This window comes from Pinus tabuliformis, chromosome 5_2 (genome assembly GCF_031772625.1).
Source record: "Pinus tabuliformis cultivar Carrire ecotype Pingquan chromosome 5_2, CPIR1, whole genome shotgun sequence".
Lineage (NCBI taxonomy): Eukaryota > Viridiplantae > Streptophyta > Pinopsida > Pinales > Pinaceae > Pinus > Pinus tabuliformis.
In genome coordinates, this window is record NC_142306.1 from 860,263,046 (window position 1) to 860,276,278 (window position 13,233).

Genomic DNA, 13,233 nt, shown 5'->3' on the forward strand with positions numbered 1-13,233 from the left:
AAATGCCCACTAGCTGCTTCACTGATGTTGTCGAGACTTTCAGTCTGACAACCATTGTCAATTTCGTTGACATTTTCCCCCCTTTGTCAACTGGAATGAGAGACAATTTTCTTCAAATTATTTCTGAACTCCCCCCATTCAGGTGTAGGAGAGTTTCACTAGTGTACTCCCAAGTTCAATTGCACGAGAGTACCATCTTCATTTTATTGTTGGCTGCAATATTTGTTAGTGAATTCGATTGTAAAACTTATACAATCTTCTGAGCGTGGATGACCATTCCTAGGGATTAATCCATGAATAATCAATCTTCAATCTGCTTGATTGTTGTTGTTTGCTGCATTGTGTTGATGAATGATTTGACTTTCCACAATAGTGATAAGGATGGAGATCAAAACACTGATCTTCCAGATGACTGATTTTTTGACAATGAAGGCATTTTGGTTTGACTGCAACTTTAGTTTTCATGTATTTTGGTTTGACTGCAACTTTAGTTTGCATGCATTTCGGTTTGTCTGCAATTTTCTCATGGCTTGTTGATATTATTTAATCAAGAAATCTTGCACTGATGAACTTGATCAGCTTAGAATAATCGGGGATATGCAAGTTGTTTTTATCTTTGTCATATCCTAATCCTCGTCGATTTTTGTTACTTTAAAGTTCTTCCCATGGCTTGATGATTGGTTTGGAAGAAAGTTAAACTAGACCAGGGACCACTTCGACACTTGAAGTTGGTTGGATCAGTGACTTGGAATCAACATCTTTATCTTCATCTATACGGATGAAAGACTTGGAAACATCACTCTTATGTTGCAACTCATCTCTTTGAAGTTGCGACTCCAGTTGAAGGAACTCAATCATTTATGCGCATGTTGAAGATGCATTTGAATATCAGCAAGAGTTGTTTTGCTGATGTTCACCATGTTGCCTGCTAATGATAAAATCAAATTGTTAAGAATTTGGGACAGTTGAATGTGTTCGCCATGTTATCTTGCTCACTTTGAATTCAGGCTCGCTTGTGTTGTCGCTGATTGCTAGAGTTTTGTGACTTGCTTGTTTGAACTCTTGATGTCACACTCGATTGATGACGATCACTTTGCTTGAATGTTTCACTGACACTTTGTGAATGCTTCAATCAACTTCACACTGGCTTGTTTGTTGTAGATGTCGTGTGATGAACTTTCGCACTTGATTTTGACACGCTCACTTGATTTGTTGTTTGAATGACACGATCCTTTGATTTATTGCTTATTGCACTTGCGTTAAACACTGGCTTGATTTGATGCTCACTTGAAGAATAGAATAATAGAATTTACACTCGTTTGATGATGATTGCTTGCTAGATGGCTTGCTTGAATTTGCTTGGTTGATCAGTGACGCTTTGTGCTTTCTTGAATGTACTCACTGAATGTGCTGATTTTAAAAAAAGAAAGGGTGTCGAACACTATCGAAAATGCACCCAAGAGACAAATGACAAGTTCAATCTTGATGATTCAGTTGAAGACTCACGTGAATTAATGTATTCACGTTAACAATTCAAACTAGAGTGTCAGTTACAACCGAGAATGCACCCGTACAACTCAATTAAAAATTGTTTATCTGCAAGTGATACAAAAAGTGTTGATGATGTTGATGTAGTTAGAAATAATTCATTCCTACTTGTCTATGGTTGTAATTCTCCATTTGAGGAGTTTGTTCCTACATAATAGGAATTTAGTTTCTCCTAGTTTAGTGTGTGGTTGGGAGAATCTCTCAACCACACTACTGTATGTCTAAGATAGAATTCCTATTTTGAGACTATTGCTTGTATAAATATGTGTGTAAATTTCCTCATTAATATAATATATAATATATTGAGTGTGTGCTATTTTATCTTGGTATCAGAGCCCTGACGGCTGGCCCCTCGTGGGCTTGGCCCATCCTGGGCTGAGAAAATAAAAGAGTATTTTTTTTAATTTTTAGTTTGTCCATCAAGCATCGAACAGGGTTTCGGTGAACAGGGTTTAGAGATCTCATCTGCCCGCAATGTTGGTTGTTGAGATCGTATTTGTGCAACTTTTCTTCGTTCTTGCAGCTCGATAATCAGCGTGAAGAGCAAGTAGTGGAGGTCGATCTTCCATGTGTCTGGTGAAGAGCTAGACTGGTGGATCTGCTTGTTGGTGATGGCTTGATCGCTATAGTGGAAGTCAAGCAAGTTGATTGGGGGTAGTTTGGCCATCATTTGGCTGTGGTTTCATGTCGCAGACGTGGCAGCGGCCTTTGTAAGGTTGTGGCATCCCTGTGTGGATGTGTTGCGCGTTTAGTGGATCTGAAGACACGAATCTTTACCGACTTACATGTTATTTACGTTGTTCCCAAAACCGTAAGTTATCCCTTCAAGTTGTCACTGTCTGTTTACTGTCCTCCAAGCTAATATTATTTTTCCGGAGATCAAGTGCTGAGGACATCGAGTTTATTTTTTATGATACTATAGTTATTTCTTATAAGGTCAATTTGTGCTCATAGAAGATGTCTGATCCATGAAAGGCCGTATTATTTCACTAAGAAGGCCGAGTTATTGAAGGAAGAGTCTCTCGATTATTATGCCATATCTACTCCTTGAAGTAGGGTGAAATCATAGGGAGACCGAGTTTTGCTAATCCTAAAAGAAGCCTAATTGTGTTGTTAAAGGAGGCCGAGTTTAGATCCTTGAAGGGCCCAGTTCTGTTACCCCTAGCAGACCAAATTTCCTTGTGATGTTCAAATTATTTTGAAGGATTGAATCTCTTTTGTGGCTGGGCCGAATCGTACTGAAGTATTTGTCTAAAGGTGGTCCAATTTCTTCACTGTTTGGGTAGAAATTCCTCATATATATTACATGAAGATCGAATTGCTATGTACAGGACGAGATCTTCCTTGGCTTCATGTTTAATTGGATGGCATATCTCTGTTTTTTATTGAGGCCGAATTGTAGAGTCCAAGTTCAATTTGCTGAGGGGGCTGTATCATCTCATTTTCCAGAACGAGATTCTATGTGAACCGAGTTTGGAATATTTGGAAGCTCAATTATTGGGCTACACTGAGAACTTTGGAGGACAAATTCGCTGAAGATCATATTCATTGGTTGGACCGAGATCATTTCTTCCTTCAGGCTGGGTTATTCTATTTGTTGCCAGTGTTGTGACGAGGTTCATCATTTTGGGAATATATACTCTAGTCTTAAGAAGTGTTCTGAATCGTATGGTGGGCTTTTCAAACCATCTGCTTATTTGGAAGAACGAGCTGCAAGAGGAATTCCCCTTAGTGCACTCGTTGCTGCTAAAAATTTTGGATCGCGCCTGTAATATGTACATGCACGAGAGCCTTGGCTAGTAATATAGTTACTTTTCCTAGGTGGGTTGAGAGCAAGGTTGAAGCTTATTTTGTGCATCCAAATTATGCAGATCTGTGGAGATCTGAGTGCTTGGTGGAGATCTGGATGCTTGAGGTAACCTAGTGATCGATCTACATGCTTGTTGGATTGGTTTGTGGCTGTTGTGGAAACTTTTGTTGCTGCAGACCTGCAGATTGAAGTGTGCTTCGGTGAAGATCGCATCTGTGTGGAAAGCTTTCAATCCTAGGATCGCCCGAGGGAAAGAAAGCCACTGGATTGTTGCAGAGCCTATTCAGGGTTGTTGTAATGGGTGGACCTACAGGTTCATGGATTCGACTGTTTTCCTTATATTTCATAAATCGACACCTCTGTATCCAATCGGTCTAATCTAGGAACATCAGGATATTTTGAGCTTTTTGCATTTTCTGCTTTGTTTCTGGTTCCTGGAGAAGCCCAGTTGGAGAATGTGGGTGAATTCCCTATTTTGGAGAGCTTGTTTCAGCGCTTGTGTCCATTTATTTTAGGCTATTGGATGAGGATTTTACTGTGGGTGCCTTTTTGATCAGGTTTGGGCGTTGATTTTGTCGATGTAGAGATCTGAATTCTCTGGTAGGTGCCAAGATCCAACAGGGTTTTGATGTCGGTGCCAAGATCTGGATGGTATCTGTATGTGCTGCTGAAATCTAATAGATATACATTGGTATTTTGAAATATTTGTTGTGTAGCACCATACAAGTGACTTGATCTGAAAAATGCTTGAAGCATTACCTTCTTGTTTTGGAGAATCAGGAGATGTCCTTGGATTATCATTTCACTGTCGAACAAGAAGTGCGCTCTTCTACTCATGCCTTCTTTGGGTTCAATGGAACTGCTGGAGTTTGGTGAATCAATGCTCTAAATGAAGCTGGTGGCTGGAAAGATCCACAACTGTGGAAGATATGGATTTGGCTGTTCGAGCGCAGGCTTCGAGATGGTGGTGGAAGGCTTGGCCGAGGCAGATATGGTCAAGCGATAAGGGCTCGGAGTTTCATGATACTCCTGGGGCTATCCTAACTAAGCTGAATCCTGGAAAATTTAGCCCTGATAATACCAGGGTTTTCAGCTATGCGGAGCTCTACATCGCCACCAAGGGTTTCTGCAAGGATGAGCTGCTCGAAGCGGGGGATTCGGTCGGGTTTGCAAGGTGGTTTTGCCCAGCGATGTCTCTATTGTGACCGTGAAATGTATTTCCGAGAACGATGAGTGCAGCAGCCTGGAGAAGACCTTTGAGGCCGAGCTCGCGGCCGTTGGGCAGCTGCGGCACAAGAATCTAGTGTCACTCAAAGGGTTGGTGCTTTGAAGAACAAGAACTTCTTTTGGTTAACATGAAAGTTATTTTTTTTTATTTCTTGGAATTATGGATAAAATTATTGTGCCTTATTGAGCCTAGCTAACTCAATTTAGGCAAAGTTATTTTGTTAGAATTTGCAACTCTAATGAATGACAGGTTAAGCATGGAGTTCCAAGAAGTTATTTGAACAGACAAGGATGCCCAAGATGTGAACAATGAACAATGTGTGCTATTTTATCTGATGTCGTCTTGGCTTGAAATGCTTGATTTTGTAGCATCCTTAAATTGATTGCTTTGATTACATGATGTGAAATGTGCTTGCTTTGAAAATCATCTTATGAAGTTGATGATGTGACGCTTTGTGCTTGTGTACTTAAGCTTGATTACAGGGGCTTGATTAAGCTTTTTTATACTTAAACTTACTTATGTGCATGTAGTTTTTTCAGCATAATACAAAGAGAGCGTTTTGAGAATTTGAACACATGTCATGAACATGCAAACATTACACATGGTGTACCTAAGATCCCCTTATTCAATTTCAGGTGGATCTAGGACATAAGCACCATAAAAATTATGATTTTATTAATTATTGAAGTACATCATTCTTCAATGTCACAACTTTGACGTGGAAACTTCTCAATGAGAATGTCACACTTGCAAACTTTGGAAGCAAATGGTCTTCAAAACCTGCCCGCACTGACTCAATTGCTCTCAGAGTAAAAGATTATTTTGGATTACAACAATGACTTTCACTTAAACAAATTCACTTATTGCTCCAAATTTACAAAATAGACACCTTATAACTTGATAAAAAAAATCATTTATGACTCCATTACAAAAAAATTCAAATACTGCTTATCTCTCCAAAACTTATCACTCCAAAATATTAAAACATGTCCTTATTACTCCAAAAACATCACTTTAGAAAGTGAATTGTTTTATAAAACTCAAATTTTGTTTACATTAAAAACACACCTTATCTCTCCAATAAAAAGAACTTTAATGCACCTTATTTCTCCAAATTATTTAATACACCTTATCTCTCAATAAAAAACTCATTCACATATTATATCTCAAAAACTAAATGAAGTCTACTCATTTTTACAAAATTTTCAAACCCTTTATAAATAAAAATCATTGCTTTAATGACTTAAAAGCAATAAAGTATTACCTTATACTTTTCCAAGGCTTTGAAGTTCAACGTTCTTTCCCACTGGACACAGTCACACAATTTTTTGAGTGGGCGGTGGCTGCTTCTTTCAACATCACCATTTGCATTGTCAGACAAAGTTCCTTTGTTTTAAGCTCTGGAAAATAATAAGATAAATTCAGCCTTTCAAGACTGAACAACTCGTCCACCAAACCCTGGTACTCAGCCAATATACTCCTTGAACATGCTCCGAACCGATAAGAGTGGTAGACTTAATGCATAGGAATCTACTCAGCCTCCTGGATACTTGTCTCTCTTTTTAACTAGCTGCTTTAGCACCTTCCCTCGATATTTATTCGGCCTAGACTATGACAGAGATGAGCTCGGCCTCCCTGTCAAAACATTTCATCTTCTGTTGCTACAACACCATGGATTAATGGAAACTTCCAAGCCATACACAAGATCAGCTCCAGAAAATATTATGCTACCAATTGACCATTGGAACAGGTACTCAGCCTCTGCTAAGATGGTGATAAGCTTGTGCAATCTTGAACTCGGGAAGAATTTCCTATTTGTAAAGATGGGCCACTAACGGATTTTCAAAGGAATGAATCATATAGTTGGGCTTTCCTCTTACATCTGCCACTTCTTTCGTGCACAACATACACACCACACCTCCATCTCATTCATGAACTCCCCATTAAGCTCCTCAAAGCGAGGCCTTCTTAAATATACTCCATTTTGGATGAGTCTCCCAAAGGAATCAGCTAGGTCATGAACTCGAAGGCTGAGAAATACAATTGCACTTGACAGATCGACCACATTGTTATTGAACATAGTGGACTAATCCATTGCGATGTTAGAGGCAAATGAAGTATCTTCTTTTCCTGGAAGAGAGGAATCTCTGGTAGAAAGAGAATACGGGGTTGCTCGACTGTTCTCAATTGAGGTTGCCACTGTACATAAAACTTGCTTCAAACCTTCACGCAAATTCCTTCAAATTCAATTCGCAGGTCTGAAAATCTCCAACATGATCTGGGTGAACCGAATTGCAGAGCGACGTAGGGATGTGTGATTTTAAAGCATGAAGTGTCCTCCAGTACCTTGATCAGTGGATTGCTTGAAACATTTGTCGAACGGTTAAGCCAAACAACCTCTTGAAGCCAACCTCGTTTCTGTGCCAGGCATAATTCTGACACAGATACGTATCAATCTCGGTCGCAAGGCATGTCTAACAGTCTCCTTGTCATTTACAAGGGTTTCTTCAATAAAAACAATCTTTCCATAAAATTTACAACTCGACCCTCTTGTCACAAGAGATGTTAGTCTTTACTATTTTGGTGCATAAACTAGCTCGGCTCCCTTAATAAATTCTCTGATTATAATCCTTGATAGGCACGATTGCCCTAATCCGGAACCCGCATCCTCAGCGCTTCAAAACCCCAGGCTTCTTCGTGTTGGGTTCCCCGGCTCTATGACAACAATAATCCTTCACCTCGGCCATGAAAGGCTTGTAGCAAATATACTTCTAACGGATACACAGAACCACCTTATGTTTAGCAGCAAGTTGCTGGAGCTTTTGGGATACCTCTTTGGCGGGGACCTCAAAGGACTGGGTGTACTCAAATCACCTCCGCTTGGAACGTGGGTGGGAAACATTGCGCACATCGGATTGGCAAATGGAACAGTAAGCAATGCAAACTCGGATAAAGGATTCAAGAATACCATAGAACTTGGCACCGACAGTCCATACCTGTTTGATCTTGTCGATGGTGTCCTTTAGTGGGAGATGGCTGAATTCAGATTAAGAGGAACAGAAAATACACAGCCCTGAGCATCCAACATTATAGATTTGTAATCAAAACATCTCCTAGGTTTATATCGTATATCACGGCAGGAGGGTGCTCCACCAAAACATATTGCTATTTTTCTCTTCACATGGGAGAGGATTCTCTACCATACCATATGAAGGAAACTAACACACATAAAAAAAAACTCAATAAAATAAACACTTAGAAATATAGAAATCAGACATGGCGGAAAAGGTCTCAGCCTTACAACATTCCTCACATTCTCATTATTAATCAATCCAATGTACAAAGAATGATAATAGTACAAATAAATACATGAGGAAGTTGGTCTCAAGATAGTGCGTCTATCTTGAACAAACTTGGTTGAGATATTTTCTCAACAAAACACTAACCTAGGAGAACTAGTTAGAGAGAATCTTTCAAGATTTGATTTATTTAATTATGATATTTGGATTTGTATTTGTTTTATTATGAGAGTGATGGTAACATCAAATCTCTGGGGATATTTTCAGCCCATTGTGATAAGGTTCAAAGAGTAATTTCTCTCATTCTCTTGTGATAAGGTTCAAAAAGTAAGCTCTCTCATTCTCTTGGAGTCTCAAATCTTGGGGGATATCTTCAGCCCATTGTGAAAAGGTTCAAAGAGTAATCTCTCTCATTCTCTTGTGATAAGGTTCAAAGAGTAAGCTCTCTCATTCTCTTAGTGTCTCGGCCTTTGCTAAGTAAAAAATTCCTAGTATATCAAGCTTATGAGCCATTGGATATACTTCTGGTGTTATAGTGGCAGCGCCTAGATTTTATCTTGGACCTCACCCAAATTACAAATGACCATCCATCCAAGCATAAGTTTTATCTTGGACCTCACCCAAATAACAAATGTCCATCCATCCAAGCATTTGTTATCAGCATGCAAATGAATTGGGCATGGAGCTAGTCTCCTCTTGTTACGCCACGGGTCATTGATAATTCGAGGATGACACCTTGTACTCATATTTACTTTACATTTTCACAAATTTGTTAAATAAATTGTAGAGAAACTAGTTGGAATTTGGATTGCTTTTGACCTATCAATGTTTCTTTATATTTCTGGTCAATGTATGTTGTGTAAATTAACCCAAAAAAGGGACACCTTCAATAACAAAGTTTTGATTAAACGACTTCATTAATTTAAAAATAAAAATAAAAATAAAACATTATATAGAATATTAGATATAATAAATATTTGAACAAAATTTAAAAATCCACAACAAAATTAGATACTTCATCAAAATTCAAAAATAGATAGGAAAGATTGATATATATGATAATTTAGATGTCACATCAAATTAATAAATTTTATTAATAGTCTTTAATTTTAGTAATAGGTTTCTTATTATTATTGATAAGTACAAATTATAATGTTTAACTTTATAAATAATTAAAATATTTTTTATTTTAATTCCAGAAAAATAATTTGTTATAATTTTAGTGAGTAAAAATTTATATCTTATTTCAAAGTTCCTCCCTTTTCAAAATCCCTGACATCTATCCTATATCACCCACGAAATTTTCTCACTCTACAAACCTTTCCAGTTTTCATAGGTTCTAATAAGAGGTTATTAAACTGTATATATTCATCTAAGAAAAAAGGTTTAGAATATTTTCCGGTGAACTTCGTTTCGTGCTTTATTCTCAAAAGTCACAAGACAATTATTTAAGTTTTCAAGAATCCTTTCGCATTCTATTTATTTTTGATCTTCTTCTGACACTTTTTATTGATACTTCTTGGAATATCAAATCTCCATGAAACAAATATCTCACTGCAGAGAGTGACATTTTTATTTTCGCGATATAAATACAATTGAAATGTTATATGATCCTTAGCAAGATGTATGGAAGAAAAATTGTTCAATTATTCCAAGACTTTGCTCCCAAGGCAAAGGATGAGGATCAGAAAATTCGGCAGTTCCATGTATATATGAATTTATATATTCTCCTTACTAGGTTAATTTTATGGTATTTTTGGGAATTCTCTCTCACTCTGATATGGTATTTTCCGCAATATATTGATTTGATATTGTTTGCAAAATGATATTATTGAGTAGGTTCTACAAAAAGGAAAGGAACATTACTTGCAAGCACTGTCCTGTATTGAGTATGGCTGTCACATAATTGCTAACTATTTTTCTTTCATTTCAATAGAAATTGGTATTATTTTTATGATCATGGTATTCTATTGTAATGTAATAAGCTCTGCAACAATAAAATTTAGGAGAAAGGATTAGATTTAGAAATAACTAGGAATGAAGATCACTATGGTGTAATTATTCAATCACATATTTCTGATTCTCAATAAGTATTTACTTATGGCTTATATGTAATTTTGGGTAATTTTCTTTGCTTACTTGCAACTGTTATTTTGTGAAAGGTTATTGAGCATGGACTCAGGTTTGATGAACTTTGAGGTTGCAAAGTTGTAAGTTTTATATAATGGATTCTAAATTTTGAGAGGTGGATTATTTGTGTGAACTTGACATATACACAGAGATTTCCAAAGTTTGAGATGGAAACTTTAACATTTGTATGTCTTTTTTTGATGTTACAAGTATAATCAAGCACAAAGCATTCAAAGATTGAGATTGAAACCTGAGCCGGTAATTCCAAATGAAGTTCAACTGAATCTAAACCATTTTGAAAATGATTTCTTCAAAAAAATATTTTGATGCATTAGCATCCTGTTTCGAAGATATAGATATAGATTTGACTGTGATAAATACATCAACCCAATTATACATCATTATACACAAAATAAAAAGTAAATATATCACATCACCACAATCGTGTCATCTTTATCTTGATTATAGATCGAGAAATATTTCAAAAACTTTAAAAACATGAATAAAATCAACGGTTTAACTTAGCTCCTTCATTAAATTTCCAATATTCTTATCTTGATTATATATAGTACAATGTTTCAAAATATTTACAAACATGAACCAAAATCCACCATTTGACTTCAGTAGTTTATTACATTACAAAAATATTCCAAAATTAGCATTGTAATATTCCAAAATTTGCAATGCTAAGGTCCACAACCTAGCCATCATGGAGATATCTTAGTCTAATTACGTAAATTTAAAGTGGCAGTTGTTTTGAGTGTTGTAGTTTTGATAAAGCGGGATATAACTCCCCCAAAAGATGCATATATTAAAGTCTGGGTTGTGAAAAGTGTTGGGGATGTTCTACTTGAAGAGTAGCTTCTCTCACATGTAATTCCATCCACGTGGTGAAGCACGCTGAAGTTGAATCATATTTCCTAAGTATTCACCCACTCTCATATCATGTCATTCTTACAACTATCGAGAATGGATGAGATTAATGTAACACTTTGGATTTTTGTTTGAATATCAGGGAATTAGGAAAGGGCTCACCACATGAGACCAGAGGAGATCAATGGACAAATGGATTCATACATTTTTATTTACGTATTTGATGTCAGTGGGAATCGTTCTTCTTTTCTAGCTCCTTTTGGTGTTTCTTAAGTAAGATTTAATGGTTCTAGTTTTGCTCGACTTCATGTTTATTTAAGTACTCTCGCAATATATATATTGTTGGAATTTAATTCCAACTGCAACATAAACAGCTGGACAAAAATCTGATTTTCTGTAGATATTCCAGGCTGTTCGATGTATCAAAGTAGCGCTTGATATTTTGCACATTAATGTGCATTAAATTCTCAGAATTGAATTCCCCTGCAACCGGCGACTTAATTTCTTGAGAAAGGCATCACCGCTTTGCTGCATTCAATACGCAGATAAGCGTTAAGAGATATTTTGATTATTTTATTGTTTAAATCAGATATGTTTTAACATATAAATGTATCACACAGCAGTTCTGTTTAAGGTTAGAAGAATGTAGAAAAAGACAGAGAAGCAGGCAGAGCAGAAAAAACAGCAAGAATACAGAGTCGCTGTGTTTTGGAGCAGCAATACATTCTACAGGCTGTAATAGCAACTGTCTGTGTGTTTCAGCAACAGACTGTGTGGCTGAAGCTGTAATTCTCTGAGATAGTGGGAAATTGGTTTGTGGAACTGAATCGTTCCTGCTGTAATCCCTGTCAAGAGGAATATGCTTTTCAGCATAAATCTTTTGTGAAAATCCCTCTATGTAAGGAAGACGAATTTGTATCAGTTGGTTTACTGTTTATAAATACAAGTTATTTTTACGTTGCTGTTACACCGTTGCACGTTGCTGTTACACCGTAAGCAGAAAAATAAACTTGACGTCAAAACAGCGTGTTGCTATTACACGAGTTTCAGTGTTGCTGAAACACCGTTGTTGTTACACTGCAAACAACAACTGATGAAATTGCGTTGCTGAAACACCAGTTTCCGCGTTGCTGAAACACCAGTTTCCGCGTTGCTGAAACACCGTATTCCACAAACGATTTTTATTTCCGCTGTGTTAAAACAGAGTATTGTTCTGTTTTTTAGTTTTGTTTAGAATTATCAGAAATTCCAACATGGTATCAGAGCTGGTCTAGGCACTCAGTGAGTCAAAAACAGAGCTTGTTTTTCACTGTAGGAGCTGTAAGAAGCTTGTTGAGTAGATTTTTCTCCAGCAGAGAAAGTTTCTGCTTGTGTTTAATTATACAGTCAGTATCTTTTCTTTATTTTATACAGAATGAAGATGGCAGATGCTGGAACAGGTTTGAAAAATTCCCAATTCCCACAGTTTAATGGGAAAAATCACAGTTATTGGTCCATAACAATGAAAGCATTGTTTGCTTCTCAAGGAATATGGGAGCTGGTTGAAACTGGCTATGCTGAACCTGTAGATGCAACAGCGTTGGCTGCTTTGACAGTAGCAGAAAGAGACCAGTTGAAGAGCGACAGGAAGAAGGATGCCAAATCCCTCTTTTTCCTCTTCCAATCAGTACATGAAAGTGTTTTTCCACGGATTACAGCAACAACAAAATCTAAGGAGGCATGGGATATTCTCAAAACTGCCTATCAGGGCATGGAGAAGGTGAAGACTTTAAAGTTGCAGATGTTGAGGAGAGACTTTGAAACACTCAACATGAAGGAATCTGATACAATAGATTCATTCTTCACTCAAGTTATTTGGTTGATAACCCAGATAATATCTCATGGTGAGATACTTGAAGAAAGAAGGATTGTAGAGAAGATCTTGAGAATTTTACCCTCAAGGTTTGAATCTATTGTGGTAGCAATAGAAGAAAAAAAAGATCTCTCACAGTTCACGGTAAATGAGCTGAGTGCTTCTCTTTTGTCTCATGAACACAGACTGAGTAGAGGAACAGATTCCTCTCTTGAGCAAGCATTCAAGACTCAGATGTCTTTTGGCCAAGGAAAAGGTCGAGGCAGAATAAATAACAGAGGTCGTGGAATAAGCCAAAACAGAGGCAGAAATTATCCTGCATGCACAAGTGGAAGAAGCTGCAATCAGAACCAACATGAAGGTTCAAGAAAACAGCAAGCTCATGGACAAAGGTATGACAAATCCTAAGTCCAATGTCATTACTCTAAGAAATATGGGCACTACGCCAATGAATGTAGGAAAAAACAAAATGACATGAATAATAGGCAGAATG